Here is a 19,957-nt window from a genome sequence, read left to right on the forward strand (position 1 = left end):
GCAGAAGGTTTCTTGAGATCGGGTTTCGGGAGTGGTGTTGTGGTTCTCTTCCACTCCGTCTGTACCTCTTCCAAAGAGGTCTGGTTCATATATTTTGCCGTCTTCGGATCCTTGGCAAAATTGAGCATCATCATTGTTGCATCGCCAATCAATTGACGACGCTCCATCTCTCTTTGCTCCGCCTGAGTAGACCGAGGCGGGCCATACTCTCTGTCTGAATCTTCGTTGTGATCCCAGCCCGCATCTCCAGATGCAGAGCGAGTCGACTGATCATTGCTTGAAGCCATAGGTGCCGCGGAAAAAAAATTCGGGGATCGAATTTCCCGTAGAAGAGAAATCGGCCGTGCTCTGATACCACTGTAACAAACTTGGACACTCCAAGTCAAGAATCAACCGCGACAGCACCAAATAACCACTTCAAAACAATTCACAGATCACAATAGATTTGCACTGGCCCGGCGGAGTTCCGTGCCTGGAGATATTGGCCCCAAAGACTGGCGCCCCTTTCGGTATTTCTTTTTATATTAATCAATCATCAAAGTACAAGAGAGCGGTTAGGGTTTCACTCTCAGACTCTGCGTCCAGATGCTCTGAGAAGTGAGGCCCTCACCACTAATTTAAAGGTTACAAGGGATGCCCAAAAGCAGAGCCCCAAAAGCTTTTAAAATCAAAAGCATCAGTTCTCTCTCTCTCTTAGAGAGTCTTTTCTATTTTTTTATATAAAAAAAAGCAAAAGCAAAATTCGCGTCGCTCATCATTTTTCAAAAAAAAAAAATTTAATAACCCGCCTTCGCGATTTCCGGAATTTAGGGTTTTTGGCAAAAATTAGGGTTTGCAGGAATTTTAGGGTTTTTGGCAGAAATTAGGGTTTCTGCTGTCCGCCACGTCATCACTTTGTGACATTGGACACTCCAAGTCAAGAATCAACCGCGACAGCACCAAATAACCACTTCAAAACAATTCACAGATCACAATAGATTTGCACTGGCCCGGCGGAGTTCCGTGCCTGGAGATATTGGCCCCAAAGACTGGCGCCCCTTTCGGTATTTCTTTTTATATTAATCAATCATCAAAGTACAAGAGAGCGGTTAGGGTTTCACTCTCAGACTCTGCGTCCAGATGCTCTGAGAAGTGAGGCCCTCACCACTAATTTAAAGGTTACAAGGGATGCCCAAAAGCAGAGCCCCAAAAGCTTTTAAAATCAAAAGCATCAGTTCTCTCTCTCTCTTAGAGAGTCTTTTCTATTTTTTTATATAAAAAAAAGCAAAAGCAAAATTCGCGTCGCTCATCATTTTTCAAAAAAAAAAAAATTTAATAACCCGCCTTCGCGATTTCCGGAATTTAGGGTTTTTGGCAAAAATTAGGGTTTGCAGGAATTTTAGGGTTTTTGGCAGAAATTAGGGTTTCTGCTGTCCGCCACGTCATCACTTTGTGACATTGGACACTCCAAGTCAAGAATCAACCGCGACAGCACCAAATAACCACTTCAAAACAATTCACAGATCACAATAGATTTGCACTGGCCCGGCGGAGTTCCGTGCCTGGAGATATTGGCCCCAAAGACTGGCGCCCCTTTCGGTATTTCTTTTTATATTAATCAATCATCAAAGTACAAGAGAGCGGTTAGGGTTTCACTCTCAGACTCTGCGTCCAGATGCTCTGAGAAGTGAGGCCCTCACCACTAATTTAAAGGTTACAAGGGATGCCCAAAAGCAGAGCCCCAAAAGCTTTTAAAATCAAAAGCATCAGTTCTCTCTCTCTCTTAGAGAGTCTTTTCTATTTTTTTATATAAAAAAAAGCAAAAGCAAAATTCGCGTCGCTCATCATTTTTCAAAAAAAAAAAATTTAATAACCCGCCTTCGCGATTTCCGGAATTTAGGGTTTTTGGCAAAAATTAGGGTTTGCAGGAATTTTAGGGTTTCTGGCAGAAATTAGGGTTTCTGCTGTCCGCCACGTCATCACTTTGTGACATTGGACACTCCAAGTCAAGAATCAACCGCGACAGCACCAAATAACCACTTCAAAACAATTCACAGATCACAATAGATTTGCACTGGCCCGGCGGAGTTCCGTGCCTTGAGATATTGGCCCCAAAGACTGGCGCCCCTTTCGGTATTTCTTTTTATATTAATCAATCATCAAAGTACAAGAGAGCGGTTAGGGTTTCACTCTCAGACTCTGCGTCCAGATGCTCTGAGAAGTGAGGCCCTCACCACTAATTTAAAGGTTACAAGGGATGCCCAAAAGCAGAGCCCCAAAAGCTTTTAAAATCAAAAGCATCAGTTCTCTCTCTCTCTCTCTCTTAGAGAGTCTTTTTTTTTTTTTATATAAAAAAAAAGCAAATGCAAAATTCGCGTCGCTCATCATTTTTCAAAAAAAAAAATTAATAATCCGCCTCCGCGATTTCTGGAATTTAGGGTTTTTGGCAAAAATTAGGGTTTGTAGGAATTTTAGGGTTTCTGGCAGAAATTAGGGTTTCTGCTGTCCGCCACATCATCACTTTGTGACAGGATGCATAGGTGGCCGTAGCACCATCTGACAAGGTCCGTCTCAATAATGCCACAACATCTGTAGCACAGTCTATCTTTGGGCAGTTTGGCTGCAATTGGTATTGAGTTAAAGACATTTTTATCACTGCTTCCGCACCGTCTTGTTCTCCCTTACCATGTCCGGATCCAAAAAAAATCCAAGACATTTTCCATCCCGTAAAAACACTGTATCTGTAATTTTATTACAACTTTAATGCCACTATTATAGGTCTCTATATTAAAACCACCTTCAGATAATGTTTGTTAGAACATGGTATACCTGGCAAGGAAAGCTGTCGGTAGCCACGTCATCACTTTGTGACACTAATGGCTGAAAGCTGAGCACAAAAATGTTGGTTGGCTGATGCTGAAACGCTGGTTCTACTGCTGAGAAAAGGTTGAAAACTGTCTGCTACTATATGTTGAAAACGTTGATGTACTACTGGGGTGAAAACCAATAGTGCTGGCTGGTCCTGCTGGTCTTGATGTTGAAAACCAAAACACTGGCTGGTCCTGTGAAAAACGCTAGGACTGATGGGTAGTTGCTGACAAGCGTTGGCCTTGTCGGCACCAAACGCTAGCCTTGCTGGTTCTACGAAGAAGCTCCCTATCTGCTCCTCCCCCTTCAACTGGCGCCCACCGGCCTCTCCTCATATAGGTGTCAACATGCTGAGTTGAGCTGTCACAAAATGCTGACATGTCAAAGCCCCGAAGAATAAAGCCAACTTGCAGATGTCGACCGAGGGGCCTAAACCCTAAGAAGAACAAGTAGCAGAAGAAGAAGTCCTACCAACTTATGCGCACCCCGTTCGATGGGGCCCTAGTGACATAAAGAGATTAAAATAAAGCAGGACTCACACACACACACACGCAAAGCTGATGACGTGGCATCTGTAGGAAATTCCAAAAATTGCGCTGACATGATGACGTGGTAGGCTGTACGGATTTCTACGTTTTGTGTTGATTGCTGTACAAAAATTCCAGGATTTACATTGGCAGCTTTTTGGGCATTGCTTTTGGACCGGATGCTTTTGAGTTTGAAGGCTTTTCACTGTAAACTGCTTTTGGGGCCTAGGGCCTTTAAATATGAGTTAAGGGCTCATTTTCTGGCATGCTTCCTGGAGAAGGTGCAAAATCTGGAGTACCGGCTTGTACTGAGTTGATGCAATATAAAGAAATACCGAAAGGGGCGCCAAGGAATTCCGCCACTTTGTGTGCGTGTCGTCTCTCTCTTTCAGTTCAGTTGTTATTGAAGTGCTAAAAGTCTGTTCAGTCTGTTCTTTTTCTATTGGCACGTGGTGTCCGTCTTGTGACACGAGCAAAGTCAATTCAGCCCATGATTTCTTAACTGTGACAAGATGTTCGCCCACCGCATCTGCTTTTCCAATAGCTGCTTCTGTGACAAGAAGTAGCGTAAACTCTGATGGTCTGTAAAGACAGTAAAATCCGCTCCGAGTAGGTAATGTCGCCACTGAGTAAGAGCGTGGATAACTGCCAAAACCTCTTTCTCTTAAATTTGTGATGTCAATTCCGGCCTTGAGAACAATCGGCTCTTGTAGGCAATGACATGGCCTTCTTGCATTAAGACCGCACCCAGACTACAACCACAAGCATCACAATATACTTCAAATGACTTCTGCAAGTCCGGCAAAGTCAAAACTGGTCCTGTAGTCAATTTCTCTTTCAATGTCTGAAAGGCAGTCACCTCTGTGGGTCCCCACGAGAAAGGGACTCCTTTCTGCGTCAACATGTGCAAAGGGGAAGCAACCTTTGCAAACTTTTTAATGAACTGTTTGTAGTACAAACATAAGCCCAAGAAGCTTCTAACTTCATGGACATTCTTCAAATCGGGCCAATCACGGATAGGGTCTCTATCTTGGCCGGGTCCATCTGCACTCTGGCTGCTTAGACAATGTGTCTCAAAAAGTCTATCTCGGGTAGGAAAAATTTACTTTTCTTTGCATTAATCACCAACTTGTGATCTCATAATGCCTGAAAGACCTGTAGCAGATGATCTTTGTGTTCTGCCTCATCCTTGGTGAAAACAATGATGTCGTCAAACAAAGTGCCAACAAATAGTCTGTACTCTCGAAAAATCTTGTCCATCATCCGGTTAAATGTTGCAGGAGCATTGGTTAGGCCAAAAGGTATCACCAAAAACTCAAATAACCCAAAAGTCGTGCAAAAATCTGTCTTGTAGACATCTCCTGGTGCGATTCGGATCTGATGATATCCGCTTTGCAAATCGATCTTGCTAAAGCACGAGGATCCCTGTAGTCGGTCAAGAATATCATCGATTCTAGGAATCAGAAATCTGTTCTTGATGGTGATTTTGTTGAGAGCTCTATAATCGATGCACATTCTCCAAGATCCGTCTTTCTTCAAAACCAACAACATTGGAGAGCAATACGGTGAAGTACTAGGTTGGATAAGACCCTTTTCCAAGAGGTCTTTCACTTGGTTCATAATTCCTTCGTTCTGGGCTCGACTCACACTATAAGGTGGCATGGCGTGCTTCCAAGTATCAGATCAATGGTATGATCCTCAGGACGAGCGGGTGGTAACTGTTAGGTTTTTCAAGCTCAATACTAGCCATAGAAAATAACTCCTAAAAGCATGCTAGTTCACTTCCAGTTTACATGGTCTTTTGTAGCTTTATTTTGACAATTAATCAAAAGAATTGCGTGTTCTGTGTTTTTCAAGAAGAGTCGATCTCTCTCTTTCTCTCTCGCTCTCTTTGCTATAGCACACCATGGCTCCATAGCTCATAGCACCCAACAACTGGTATCAAAGCCTAACGGGCCTCGGCTCTCGACTCAACTTCGCGAGTACAGCCGCTTACACAGAGAAAAAAGGCACAATCGACCTGCTTGGAATCACGTAGAGTATGCATCAATAGTTTCGCCCTAGCTCTGTGGTGAACTTTTGATACATAAGCGAGCCCTGGTTTGGTGGTTTTAGCCTGCTGCAAAGCAAATCCATGATCTCTTCCGCGTCGTCTGCAGCAGAAGAAATTTGCTGTGTATTTTTTTTGCATTAACTTTCACACACAAGGCCTGTCCGCCCATTATTTCTTGGCCACCCTCTATGAAAGAGGTTCTTCACACCCTGTCATTTGTACTCGGTGCTCGTAAGTGACTTCGAAGGTTTATGCTCAAGCTGAAGCCGTTGCAAATGGGCTATTGAATGAAGATCAATTGCTGCCGGTTCTTCTTGGTTATTTTATGCTACGGATCCATTGACATGTTAAAAGGTAATTCGAAATTCCATTAACAAAGATTGACGATCATTCTTCGTAAGCATAACAAACACGACCAAGCTATCCTTTGCATATTGTATATGGCATCAACAGTCGACAAGTTCAATGGATCCGGCTTCCACACTTGGCAGATCAAAGTTAAAGGCTATTTGATGCGGAAAAACTTATGGAACGTGGACAAGCCTCTCGCAGCCGACGAATCTGGCACATCCGCTGCACTTACAAGGGCATTATCTACTAAGCTACAAAGGAAAGACAAACAAGCTTTTGGTATCATTTTAACCTCCTTAGAAGACGATTTTATTCATTATTTGGACGATGTTGCTTCTTCAAGTGCTGCTTGGATAGAGTTAGAGAAGCTTTTTGGTGCCAAAGCTAAGTATTCAAAAATGAGTTTAAAAATGGAATTATATTCCATCCGCATGCGTGAAAATGAAAACATTGCAGGTTTAGCTAATAGACTGAAGAGTATTAAGACTCAACTTGTTTATGTCGAAGCTCCAATACCAGAAGAAGATCTCATAGCCATTTTGTTAAAAAGTTTGACTGACAAATTTCATCAGATTGTTACTGTTTTAAAAGACAAAGATCCGCTGCCCTCCTTGGATAGTATCATCAATTCATTGCAGGAAGAAGAACGCAAGGTACCTAGTACCAATTCTACTATTTTTCCCAGTGCATATACAGTCTCGAATGCCGTATCCCCCACCACTTCTTCGGATACTTCCAGTGCATATGCAGTCACTAAATGTGCTGCTACAACAGCTTCATCTCGACCATTCAATGGAACCAGATCTTGTGCCATTTGTGGGCTCAATAATCATCAAACGAAAGACTGTTTTAAGAAGAATCCTTGTGTTCACTATGGTAAAACAAATCATCTGTCAAATAGATGCTTTCAAAAGGGTAAAAATCAAATTCATGTGATTGAGGGAGACACTGAATCTCCAATATATTCTGTTGATGAGGAAGCTTTTTAGATCAACTCTTTTCATGTTGTTTAGTCAAAATAAATTGTACGGGCTCTAGACACTGCCACACGTGAGTGGTTAGACCTCCCAAATTCTCAATTTTGTTCTCAAGTCTTGTTTTGTTACCACTTCTCATGAGGTTACTGGGTACACCTTAAACCCAAGGTTTGGCAGTGAACCAAAAACTTTATTTTTGGTAGCTAATTTTTTGACCTACACCCTATCTGTTTAAGGGGGGGTTTATCATAGCACCAGGTTATGGATACATCAGAAATCCTTGGTTGTGAGAGAACCTAAAACTCACGGTTGACGACTACACCAAAAACTCGAGGTATTATGAGAGGGTCTGTCTAGTTCGGGCTTGAGGGGGGGATTGTTAGGTTTTTCAAGCCCAATACTAGCCATAGAAAATAACTCCTAAAAGCATGCTAGTTCACTTCTAGTTTGCATGGTCTTTTGTAGCTTTATTTTGACAATCAATCAAAAGAATTGCGTGTTCTGTGTTTTTCAAGAAGAGTCGATCTCTCTCTTTCTCTCTCGCTCTCTCTGCTATAGCACACCATGGCTCCATAGCTCATAGCACCCAACAGTAACTCGCCCGGCAAGCCCGTTGAAAAGCAATCGGCATGAGTGTGGAGAAAATCTTGGTGTTCTTTATCAAGTTCCGACAAATTTTTCCTATGATCATCATTCAACTCTTTCAAAAAGATCGAGTAAACAAACAAATTGGATTTTATTCATTTTGAAACCGCCGAAGCCGATACATTAGGAACAGACTCGCCCTTAAGTTTCATATCAAGTACAATGGTTCTGCCCTTTTCCGTAGTCAAAGTCGCTTTTCTCGCCCGATAATCGACCACGGCGTTGTTCTTATGGTACCAGGGAATTCCCAAGAGGACATCACAACATTCAAAGGGAATTATGTAGAAGTCCTCATGCCCCAAATACCCCTGACAATGCAACCAAAGTTTGCCATTGACAGGTGTAATGGCTACGTCCCTGCGGGTGCCGCTAGAACTGCCTCTGCTAGTGGTCCCATCCGATCGGGTGTGATCTCGAGCCGCGTCGCCATTTCAGGTGAAATGAAGTTGGCCTTGGCTCCTCCATCAAAGAAAATCAATGCTTCTTAGTGTTTCACTTTGCCCCAATCTCGGTAAAGTTCTGTACTCTCATCAATCATGCTTGAGTCAGTACCCATGCAATCTTGAACCAGTCTTACTTTTATCTTGCCTTTTCGTCCATGTTCCTCAACTGCTCTCGAACCCTTAGGCCTGTCTTCATCCTTGTCATTCTGATCATTCAGTGCCTTTTTAAGGCACTTTTCGGAGATATGCCCAATTTCCCCGCATCCAAAACACTTCCTCTCTTTGATGTAAAGAGCTCTCTCTCGAGGAGTGAGTTTGGGTCGTGCATCTTTTTCTTTCTACTTTCATTGTTTGAAGTCTGTTCTATTCGTTGCGTCATGATTTCATATGTGGGGTAGGTCAAACTGCTTGAATGAATGGCAAATCCCCATTTCGCATGACTCATCAGTTCCTAAATGGAATCTGACTTCTGCTCTAAGCAATGATCTCGGATCTCTGTAGGAAGACCCAAGGTAAACCGCTCAATCTGTTCTTTGAACGAGATCTTCTTAAATGAAGAGGCGGGTAGAAAAGAGCTCCAAAATCTCTCGCAATAAGCATCCAATGTATCCTTCTTGGTCATTCGAAGATGGTTCCAAGCAGTTCGTATGTCGCGTTCGTACTCCCGAGTCAACCAAGAAGAAATAAAAAGCCTTTTAAATTTCAGCCATTTAACTGGCGCTGTCTTATTTAATAGAAGCATGGACCACCAAGTTCGAGCATTTCCCTTGAAGTAAGCAGTAGCCCTCTAAATCTTTGAGTGCTCTGGGTAACGCCCTCCAAAGAAAGCTATGTCAAACTGTTGTATGAAAGCCAGGGCCTTTGAAGCATCGCGATATCCAGAAAACGTTTCAAATTTAATTGACTGTCCACCTTCTTTAAACTCTCGGACTTTCTTGCCTTTATCCTCCAGAAAGTCATACTGGTTGGCTTTATAGAAATTCTTCTTCTTTGCATAGAATCTGTGATCATCAGAGTCCAAACTGTCTGTAGACGAGTCCTCTATAAAACTGTCAAAAACTGGGCTAGATTTAGACTTCTTTGCCTTTTTCTTGCCCTTTTTGAAGCTTGGCTTTTTGCTTCGCTTTTTCCCTTTTCTGTCTACTTCGCTTGAGTGAGAAGAGCTAGAAGAACTGCCAGAAGAAGAAGAAGAAGAACTAGGTACTCCTTCAAATTGAACATGCTTCTTCTGCTTTCTCGTCGAGGCAAATGTAGATTGACGACCCAAATAACCCGGGAAGTCAATGCCTTTCTTGTGCTTTGTGTCCTGCTTTTGCTTTTGTACTGCGTATCAAAAAGCTGAGAAATCCGTGTATCAACCACCTCCTCTAATTCCTGCTTTGTAAACATCCTTGGTGTAATAGACTTGGACACTCCAAGTCAAGAATCAATCACCACAGCACCAAATAACCACTTCAAAACAATTTACAGATCACAATAGATTTGCACTAGCCCGGCGGAGTTCCGTGCCCAGAGATATTGGCCCCAAAGACTGGCGCCCCTTTCGGTATTTCTTTATGTATTAAATCAATGTCAAAGTACAAGAGAGCGGTTAGGATTTCACTCTCAAAATCTACGTCCAGATGCTCTTCAGAGTGAGCCCCTCACCGCTTATGTAAAGATTACAAGGGATGCCCAAAAGCAGAGCCCCAAAAGCTTCCAAAAAAAATAAAGCATGTTTTGTCTCAAGCCCTCTTGGGTATTCCATTTAAATAAAGCAAGTATCCTTCTCTCACTCTCACATCATATCATGCGTGGAGAAAAGCAACAAGGAGGCGTCGCTCAAACTGCTTTTCAGCTCCGCAATTTTTGAAAATCCGTACTGCTTGCCACGTGGCATTTCAGCCACCTGCTTTAGGGTTTTCAGCCACATTAGGGTTTCAGTCAGTAGTTAGGATTAGGGTTTCTAGAAATTAGGGTTTGTAGGAATTAGGGTTTTTGGCAGAAATTAGGGTTTCTTCTCTCGGTAGCTACGTCATCACTTTGTGACATACCCCTCTCTTGAAAGCATTGTAATCGCCCGCGATTACGCCTACAAAACCGACAGAAGCCATAAACCGTCTTAGCAGACACTGACTGTTAGTACCTAGATACTAGGAACACACATCTAGCACATGTACCAATCGACAGTCACGTCACTAGACATCATAGGACATCACGTGACATTCAACATTCATTCGGATCTTAGAGCATGATTTATCGGCAATGTAGCTAGCAATCGCATCTAGATCCAATCGGGACCTCATCGATGTCCAATTGACTAACCCCTGTTGCAACCATGTCTATTCGAGATCAATCAGACCAAAATATTGCAGTCATTTCGTCTATCGATTCTTGCACTTAAAAGAAGTCAAGAACAAATCAGTATCATAATCAGGAATTACATTTCATAAAGTCATACAACAGAATACTGTCAACTGTCAGTATCCCTGAAGCTCAAAGAGACATCAGTGACTTTAGTATCAAAATCGAGGCATCTGTTGACAAAGGAGCGGAGTAACTCCCCTCTTGTGCATCCCACTGTACTAGATCTCCGGCCAAGCTGAATTTCTGGGTTCCATTTGGAGTAGACTATGCTAAACCAAAGCACTGAGGTAAAGTTTCACAATCTGAGGAGTATCTGCTAGGTCCTCCTCCTCCATCCACTTCGCATCCAATGCAGGATAGTTCTTGAACTTAACCAAGAACCGCCTTTGGACTTTACCTTTATTCTTCGTATCCTTATGTGCCAAAATCTATTCAGGAACAAGGATCTCCTCATTTTCTTCCACTTCGGGTTGCTCATCAGGCTCCCCATCATCAGGCACATCACCTTCAAAAGGTTTCAAGAGACTCACATGATATGCATTATGGATCCTCCAAGTATCAAGCAGTTTCAGTTGAAAGGAGACATCGTTTATCTTTTCGGAAAAATCTGGAAAGGTCCACACTATCTCATGCTAAGCTTGCAAAGAAGCCGCTCCTTTCCCTTTTTTTTTTTCTTTCTCAGGCGTGCCTTCCCATAATGTAAGAGCACCCAATCATTCTCCTTCAATTTCAAATCGCGACAATGGCGATCTGCTGCCTTTTTTTTGTCTTTCGTGAAATTTCTGCAAAGCCTTCCGGGCCAAGTCCCTCGTGAACTGGTCGGCTTCAAAGAAAAATATTATCTTTCGCGCTAAGGAAGGGTAGAACCTTTGTAGAAAATTCAAAAATCTCAAATGGCGCCTTCCCCGTCGAAGAGTGTATCGTGTTATTGTAGGCAAATTTCACAAAAGGTAAGAATTTTTCCCATTGAGTCTTCTGATCTGAGATATAAGACTTCAATAAATCTAGAACCACTGAATTTGCAATCTCAGATTGCCCATCAGTTTGCGGGTGGAACGATGACGAGAACTGCAACCACGTGCCAATGTTCTCCCAAATCGCCTTCCAAAACAAACTCGTAAATCTGGGGTCTCTTTCGGAGACAATCGTCTCAAGCATGCCATGTAATTTGAAGATCTGGGCCACAAACAGTCTCGCTAAGTGATCCGACTTGACTGTTTTCTTCACTGGAATGAAATGAGCCTGTTTGCTAAATCTGTCAATAACATTCCATATATCATCGTGACCACTCTGTGTTCTCGGGAGATCAAAAATGAAATCCATTGCAATACTTTCCCAGGGGCGGGTGGGTATGGGTAAAGGGTATAATAATCCCTGTGCCTTGTGCCTTGTGCCTTGTGCCTGTCAAACTTGACCTTCTGGAATACTAAGCAACTGCGCACAAACTCTTCCACATCCTTTTTGAGTCTGGGCCAAAAGAAGTATCTCTCTACCCCTTTCATGGTGGTAGCAATGCTGCAGTGACCCGTAAAAGATGGACAGTGGCATTCAGTCATAACCTTTTCCCTCAACGGTTGTGTAATGCACAACATGGTTTTTCTCATCAAGTAGCCTTCCGGAATGGAGTATCCTGCTACTGTCTCCCCATCCCGTATCCGTGTGAAAACATTTGCAAAATCTGTATCTGTGGCATACTGGTCGACCATATCCTCGAAGCTCCTATGATGTATCGCGGAAATAGCCAGAACCAACGGCTTTCGAGACAAAGCATCTGCCACCACATTCTTTTGTCCCTGCACATAGACAATCTGGAAGTGAAACTGTGACAAGATGTTCGCCCACCACATCTGCTTTTCCGAAATCTGCTTATGTGACAAGAAGTAGCTCAAACTCTGATGGTTTGTAAAGATAGTAAAATCCGCTCCGAGTAGGTAATGCCACCACTGAGTAAGAGCATGGATAACCGCCAAAATCTCTTTCTTATAAATCTGTGCTATCATCTCTGGCCTTGAGAACAATTGGCTCTCGTAAGCAATGACATGGCCTTCTTGCATTAAAACCGCACCCAGACGACGACCACAAGCATCACAATATACTTCAAATGACTTCTGCAACATTAGTAGCACCATCATGTGCAAAATCAAAGTCATCAACATTAATCCTACTCTCTTTATTATTTTTAGCCATGCAAAACAAATTTTATGTGTTCTTGCAAGAGAGAATTCCATTGTATGTGAACTATCCTAGGACCTCTCTTCTTAAGCAAGAAAAGAATAGCCTAAGCTCTGATACCAATGTGACGGGATTGGACTAATATCATTAGCGGAATTATATTGACAATAGAGACAATTTCATTAAGGAGTCTCCTAAAGAAGAAAGAGAGAGTGCTTGGTTGGAGTCTACAACAAGAAACAACATAACTATTTAGCTTAGCATGACCAATAACTTGAAAGAGAGAGAGAGGAAATGAGATTAACAACAACTGAGAAAATGAGATTAACAACAGCTGAGGACCAAAAGGAATTTGTATTATAGATTCTTTATGAAGAGAGACTTGTATACAAAATAAAATCTTTGTGTCACGTGACACATCCCAACCCTATGTGTCCGTGGACAAGCTACACCATAGCAGGGTTTCCGTCAAGTCCATTCAAGTTAGATTAGAAGTGATCAGGCACTTTTGTGAGTCTATTCGTAGACCGTGCATGCCCAGTCACTCAGTGTAGATGCATATCTTCTGGTTGCACATTGCATAAGCATAAACATTTCCATCAGAGTCAGTTTGGGGATTTTTCATATGACTTTATCCCATTTTTCATTATTTTTGACATTTTTCACTTATTTATTAAGTGACTCTTGTTGGGTACTCAGTAGGGCAAATTGGGTAAGTTAATATATAAGCAAACCCGTCATTTACAGCCTTAAGACAGCAGTACAAACAACCTATTTCAGCCCTGAACAGTCCATGAAAATCAGCAGATAGAAGATTCTAATTTTCAGCCACGAAGTCGTCGTCATCAGCATAGTCCCATTGCATCAGTCCATTGCATTCACATTGTACACCTTTGTGCAATCAAAGATTAGACCACTCTCGCCGACGAGAGTGGGGCCTTCGGAAGAGGGTTTTACAACCTCTCGGTGTCGTATCTTTTCTCTCTCCTTCTCTCAGTCTCATTCACTTGCACGCACAGTATCCAGTCACTTTGTTCGTGATCATAGCACTCTCCCTAAGACGGAAAGATCTCTCTTTCCCTAAGAACTGAAAAGAACCTTGAGCAATAAGGATCACTAATCTTGAGAAAATACAACATTCATTCCGCTGCACCTTACATTGGTATGAGAGCTTTGGAAGTGTTCGGCATTACTCAAGGAAAGAACCACAAGAATTATTTTTTTGCTTGTTGTGATCGCATGAACCCAAGTTTACGTGGGCGTGGCGATTCCTAATCGTGTTTTGTTGAAGAGTGACAGGAATCCCAAGAAAGAAGGGCTTGCCCAGCCTCCCCTTGTGTCTCTTTTCACTCATTGAGAGCGGACCGTGCACTTAGCGGCCGGCCAATCAACGTGAGGTGGGAAAAAGCAATCTTGGTGTGAGCGCAAGGCCGCCAAGGGGTGCGCCCGCAGAAAAGGGTAGAACTCGGGTGAAGAGAAGATCCTTCTCCAACGCGATTTTCAAGCAAAAGATACCCTCAAGAACCTCAAAATCCTCAAGAACCCAAGCACTCAAGAACCTCAAGAACCTCAAGACCCTCAAGAACCAAGTTCCTCGTGAACTTAAGAACCAAAGATCCTAGTGCATGGTTGTCACCCGAAGCGGCATGGATACTTCGCATTCAGGTGATGAGCATGAGAGAGGCGACGAAGGATTCTCTCCACCAGGAGATTTTTCCAACCCTCCCCCTTCGCCATCTACGCCACGAGTTGTCCTCACTCCTATGGAGATGATGGTCAAGTCGATGTTGGACATGATGGCACAACAACAAGAAACGAATCGAGTTGCTTTGGCACAACTTGCAAGAAAAGCAGAAGAACAAGCAACAAAGGACCGTGCACAAGAAGCCAAGAACCGCGAGCGCGATGAAAGAAACAAAAAACTTGCTGCAAAACAAGAAGAAAACCAACTTGCTCAGGAACGTGAGCGCATTTCTCTTGCCGCAAAACAAGAAGAACATCGACTTGCTCTCGAACGCGAGCGCGCTGAACAAAAAGAACGCAAAGCAGAAAGGGATGCCGAGCGAGAATTTCAAAGGGAGATTCGTAATCAAGAATTTATTTTCCAAGTCCTAGCCTTGAAGACCGAACCACCCAAAGATCGTGGGAGTTCGTCAAGTGGTGCAAGTCAGGATGCGGATTCACACAATCCAGTCACAGAGAAGTTGACTTTCAGTAAGTATGACGGTAAGATAGATGCTACTGTTATTCATTCTTGGTTGCATCAATTTAATGCTTATTTTGCGACAACTAAGAAAGTAGGCAATAGCAAAGTTTTGACGGCAGCTATGTACCTTGCCGGTGATGCCATAAATTGGTACCAAGCATGGTAAGAGGCACAAGTAGCCGCGCACCTAGAGGCAGCCGACGATTTCACGCCCCTCTCTTTTAGTTGGGCTGATTTCCAAGACAATCTCAAGGCGCGGTTTATGCCACCTCAGTACCTTGCACGACTGAAGGACGATTGGCGAGCTCTCAAGCAAAACGGTATGCCGGTTATGTCTTTCTCTAATCGGGTTTTGCAGCTCGGCACTCAATTACGCAAATCGGATGCGAAGCGCAAGGAGGCATTTCTTTACGGATTGGACGAGTATATCAAGTATGATGTCGAGGTACTCGATCCAATCGATCTCAACAAAGCGGTAGAAATTGCTCTCGCCCACGAGATGAATCACAACAAAGGAAAGCCTAAGGAAAACAAGACTTCTCAATAAAACATCGCAGAATTCTTAGAACACACAGAATGGTAAGAACAAAAAGAATGGTAAGAATGGTAATTCTTCTAGCCCTTCTTCCTCTAATTCCTCGGAAAAGAACTATAACAATGAATCTAAGGGTAAAGCTAAGACACCTGCAAAACCTAAGCTAACCCCTGATGAAAAAGCTTCGCAAGGAATTATAGGAGGATACATCACGGCTGAAGAACAAGTGATTTATGCTAAAGAAGGTAGATGTTTTCAATGTCACATTAAGGGTCACATTTAGAAGGCTTTTCCTAAGACAATCCCACCTAAAGAACCAAAGGCACCCACAACTACCACAAACTCTGTCACAACAAAACCTGCATCTTCTCAGGACTCTGACACACACATTGATGAATCTCTCTTGAAGTGTTATGGTCATGTAAAAGGACAGCGTTTTATCATATTGTTTGATCCAGGCAGTATGCATGATGTGATTAGTCTCCCTCTTGTTGAGAGAGCCCGCCTAGAGGTTAGTCAGAAATCTCCTCTCGAGGTTTCTGGCTTCGCTCCTGGTATGGACTCTCTCATCACGAAGGAGTGCCTTGATGTGATGTTTACCGTTCAACAAGCTTCTTTTCGTAGGAAATTTTTCTTGTCTCCTCTCTCAGGATGTGATATGATTTTGGACATTAAATTGTCACATGACACATCCCAACCCTATGTGTCCGTGGACAAGCTACACCACAACAGGGTTCAGTCAGTCCGATCAAGTTAGATTAGCAGTGATCTGGCACTTTTGTGAGTCTATTCGTAGACCGTGCATGACTAGTCACTTAGCATAGATGCATATCCTCCGGTTGCACACAACATGATCATCGGAATTCCCATCAAAATCCATTAGCATCAGTTCGGGGAATTTTCCAGTGCATTTAGCCTATTTTTCTATTTATTGGTTATTTTCACTTATATTTTTAAGTAACTTTCCAACAAAAGTAGGTAGGGCAATTTTGCTAAGTTAATATATAAGCAAACCCAAGTTAGCACTTTCTGGCAGAAGAGGCAGCAGGAGCTTCCCGCTCAACACGCAACTTCTCAGCAGTAACCCCCAAAGACCTCTAGCGTTTTCTATTCCCAGCAGAACCATCGCCTTGAAGCTTCCCTCTACTAGCGCTTGTTCCCCTTGCAGATCAGCCCATCCTCGGTGTTCTCCCACGACAGAACCACCTCAGCTTTAGCGTTTTTGGAACCTCAAATCCCCCACATTCCCCCTTGCATGATCGCCCCCCAACAACACCCTCAGCCCAGGGTTTTTCATGGCAAAAACGCTACACCTGCATCAACGTATTTCATAGAAAAATTGCCAGCCCTAGACCTGCAGCATCAGCATTTTTTATCAGCAGATTTCAGCCTTGAAGAAACGCAGGTTTTTGGCATACGAAGCATAGCAAACCCACCCCAATTGGTTGCAGAAGTTCCCCCAACTTTAGCCCAAGAAAACGCATCCAAAACAGTCATTTTTCAGCCATCGAAATAGTCGCGAAATTCAGCGATTAGAAGACCTCAGATTTCAGCCACGAAGTCGTCGTCGTCATCGGCATAGTCCAAGTTGCATCAGTCCATTGCATACGCATTGTACACCTTTGTGCAATCAAAGTAGACCACTCTCGCCGACGAGAGTGGGGCCTTCGGAGGAGGGTTTTACAACCTCTCGGGTGTCATATCTCTTCTCTTTCCTTCTCTCAGTCTCATTCACTTGCAGGCACAATATCCACTCACTTTGTTCGTGATCATAGCACTCTCCATAAGACGGAAACCTCTCTCTTTCCCTAAGAACTAAAAGGAACCTTGAGCAATAAAGATCACTAATCTTGAGAAAATACAACATTCATTCCACTGCACCTTACATAAATGGTTTCGTGAACTCAACGCTCTCATTGATTTTGAAGCTAACACTCTCATTTTACATGCCAAATCTGATTCCCCCCTCATCATTCGTGTTGAGGAGGGCTTGCATTCTTTGCCTCTCATCTCGCATGTACACGTAAAGCGTGAATTACGACGAGGAGCACAAGCGGCATTCATTTATACTGCCCCAGTTTCCTAGAGCATTCAGGCTCCCGGTAAGTATTCGGAGTTGTTTATGAAATTTAAACATCTCTTTTTGCAGGATGATCTTCCACATCGTCTCCCACCGGAGCGGCCGGAGGACCATCGCATCGAGCTTATGGAGGGACCGCAGCCTGTCAGTAAGGCTCCCTACCATTTGAACAAGTCACAGGAGGAAGAGTTAGAGCGACAACTCACGGAGTTGGTGGATAGAGGATTCATACGTCCTAGTGTAAGTCCTTTTGCTGCCCCTATTTTGTTCGTTCGCAAGAAGGATGGTTCGTCTCGTTTGTGTGTTGATTACAGGGCATTAAAAAAGATGACCATCAAGAACAAGTTTCCGATGCCTCGTTTTGAGTATATCTTGGATAGGCTCAATGGGGCAAAGGTTTTCAACAAGGTCGATCTCAAAAGTGGATACCATCAGGTACGGGTATTCAAAGGCGACATTTTCAAGACTGCCTTTCGCACCGAGCGAGGGCAATGGGAGTATATTGTTATGCCTTTTGGATTGACAGGAGCCGTGGGCACGTTCAATCGTCTCATGGTAGATCGTTTCGGCGATATGGTCAGTGTATGTGTGTTCATCTTTTTAGATGATATTCTCATTTTTCTGCATCGTGGGAACAACATGAATTAGATGTTGAAAGGGTACTAACTCGTTTGGATGAGTGTCAGTTGTACATTGCAGCAAAAAAGTCAGAATTTTTTCTTACTGAAGTCACTTATCTAGGTTATATCATTTCTGCAGAAGGCGTCAAGTTCGACCCCGCGAAGGTGGAACAGGTTCGTAATTGGGATTTTCCCAAAACTGCATATGATGTGCGTCCTTTTCTTGGTTTATGTCAAGCATATAGTTCGCACATAGAGAATTTTGCATGCATTGCTGCACCTCTGACTGATGTTTTGAAAGGGATAAAGACTCGCCGTCAGTGCGTAGACTTGCCCGAGGCAGCCATTGAGGCTTTCGCAGCTCTCAAGCTTGCGGTGAAAGAAGCATCGTGTCTTATCCTTGCCTCTTGGGTTGACCCTTTTGAGGTATGGACGGATGCGAGCAATGTCGCCATAGGCATTGTGCTCCAGCAGCATGGTCACCGAGTAGCTTTCCTTAGCCGGAAGCTCAATAGTGCGGAAAAGAATTATTCAGTTTATGATAAAGAACTTTTGTCTGTCATTCATTCTCTCAAGCATTGGAAGCATTTTTTGTATGGTAGAGAGTTTACAATGCGCACATATCATTAAGCCCTCAAGTGGCTCTAGTCTATGCCTAGTGCACATTGGAGTGATCGCCAAGGACGGTGGTCACAATTTTTCGAGCAATTTGGCGGTTTGATTGAGTATGTGCTTGGAAAAGCTAACCCTGTTGCAGATGCGTTGAGTCGCAAAGGACAGATTTTGTCTCTTGAGTCAAGAACCACATTTTCTATACAGGGTGAGTCTTTTGACAACATGAAGAATCAGTATGCAGATTCAGAGTTTGGTAAGTATTGGTTGCAGGCTCTTGCTTCCCAGGGGCTCAGCAACTATCTCATTCGTGATGGATTATTATTTTTTTGTCAGCGTCTATGTTTGTTTCCCTCTCTCAGGCCAGCCATATTGCATGATGCACATGACTCTCTCACGGGTGGACATAGGGGTATGAACACTACATTGGAAAAGATTGAACGATTTTTCTATTGGCCTAAAATGTAAAAAGATGTGTTTAGTTATGTTACACATTGCACTATATGTCAAAAAGTAAAAGCTCCTCGGGGTAAGCAGCAAGGCCTCTTGCTTCCGATGCCTATTCCCGAGGGACCTTTTCAGGATATCTCTATGGATTTTGTGACTAACCTACCACTCAGTCAGCATTCAAGGAACACTCAATGTTTAACTATTGTTGATCGTTTCAGCAAATTCTGCATGTTGATTCCTTGTAAGGCCACAGTTACTGCACAAGATGTTGCACGATTGTTCATAAAGCATTGGTACCCCCTCTGTGGTTTGCCAAAGTCCATTGTTTCAGATAGGGATGTTAAGTTTACGTCCAACTTTTGGCGTGCACTCTTTGAAAATTTTGGCACAAAGTTGAATTTTTCATCCGCTTTTCATCCACAGTCAGATGGTCAAATGAAAATTTATAATCAGTTGGCTTTTGATGTGTTGAAGTCTTATGTTCATGATCAGCAGTCTCAATGGAAGCTCTATCTCCCATTGGTGCAGGCTATTCTCAATGATTCCTTCTCTTCTACTATTGGTCGAACTCCGTATGAGGCAGCTTTTGGCCGCCGATTCCAGTCACTGTTGACTCGATCGGTCAGTCAAATGCCTGATGTCAATGTTGAGAGTCAGTCATTGGATGAGATTTCTGAGAGTGTGAAGCTTCGGCTAAGCAAGGCTCAGGAATCTTATTCTCGACAAGCTAACAAGCATCGTCAGGAGGTCTCGATCAAGGAAGGAGATTGGGTGTATCTACGAATTATGAAACAGCGTCTTAAGCAAGTTGGAAAGAAATGTCCTAAGTTATCTTCTCGTATGTATGGTCCATTTCCAATCATCAAAAAGATTAATGAAGTTTCAATGAAATTGCAATTGCCTAACTCATGGTCTATGCACAACGTTTTCCATGTTTCTTGGTTGAAAGTGTTTCAGGGAACACTTCCAAAGGACGTTTCGAAAGAAGAAGAACCGGAGATCATAAATGAAGAAGAAGTCATGGAGCCGGAGCAAGTTTTGTTGCATCGGTTTCGCCATGGTTCGAAGAAACAAGTACGACATTATTTTTTGA

This window comes from Adiantum capillus-veneris, chromosome 23, assembly GCF_014529385.1.
Source record: "Adiantum capillus-veneris isolate H3 chromosome 23, ASM1452938v2, whole genome shotgun sequence".
Lineage (NCBI taxonomy): Eukaryota > Viridiplantae > Streptophyta > Polypodiopsida > Polypodiales > Pteridaceae > Adiantum > Adiantum capillus-veneris.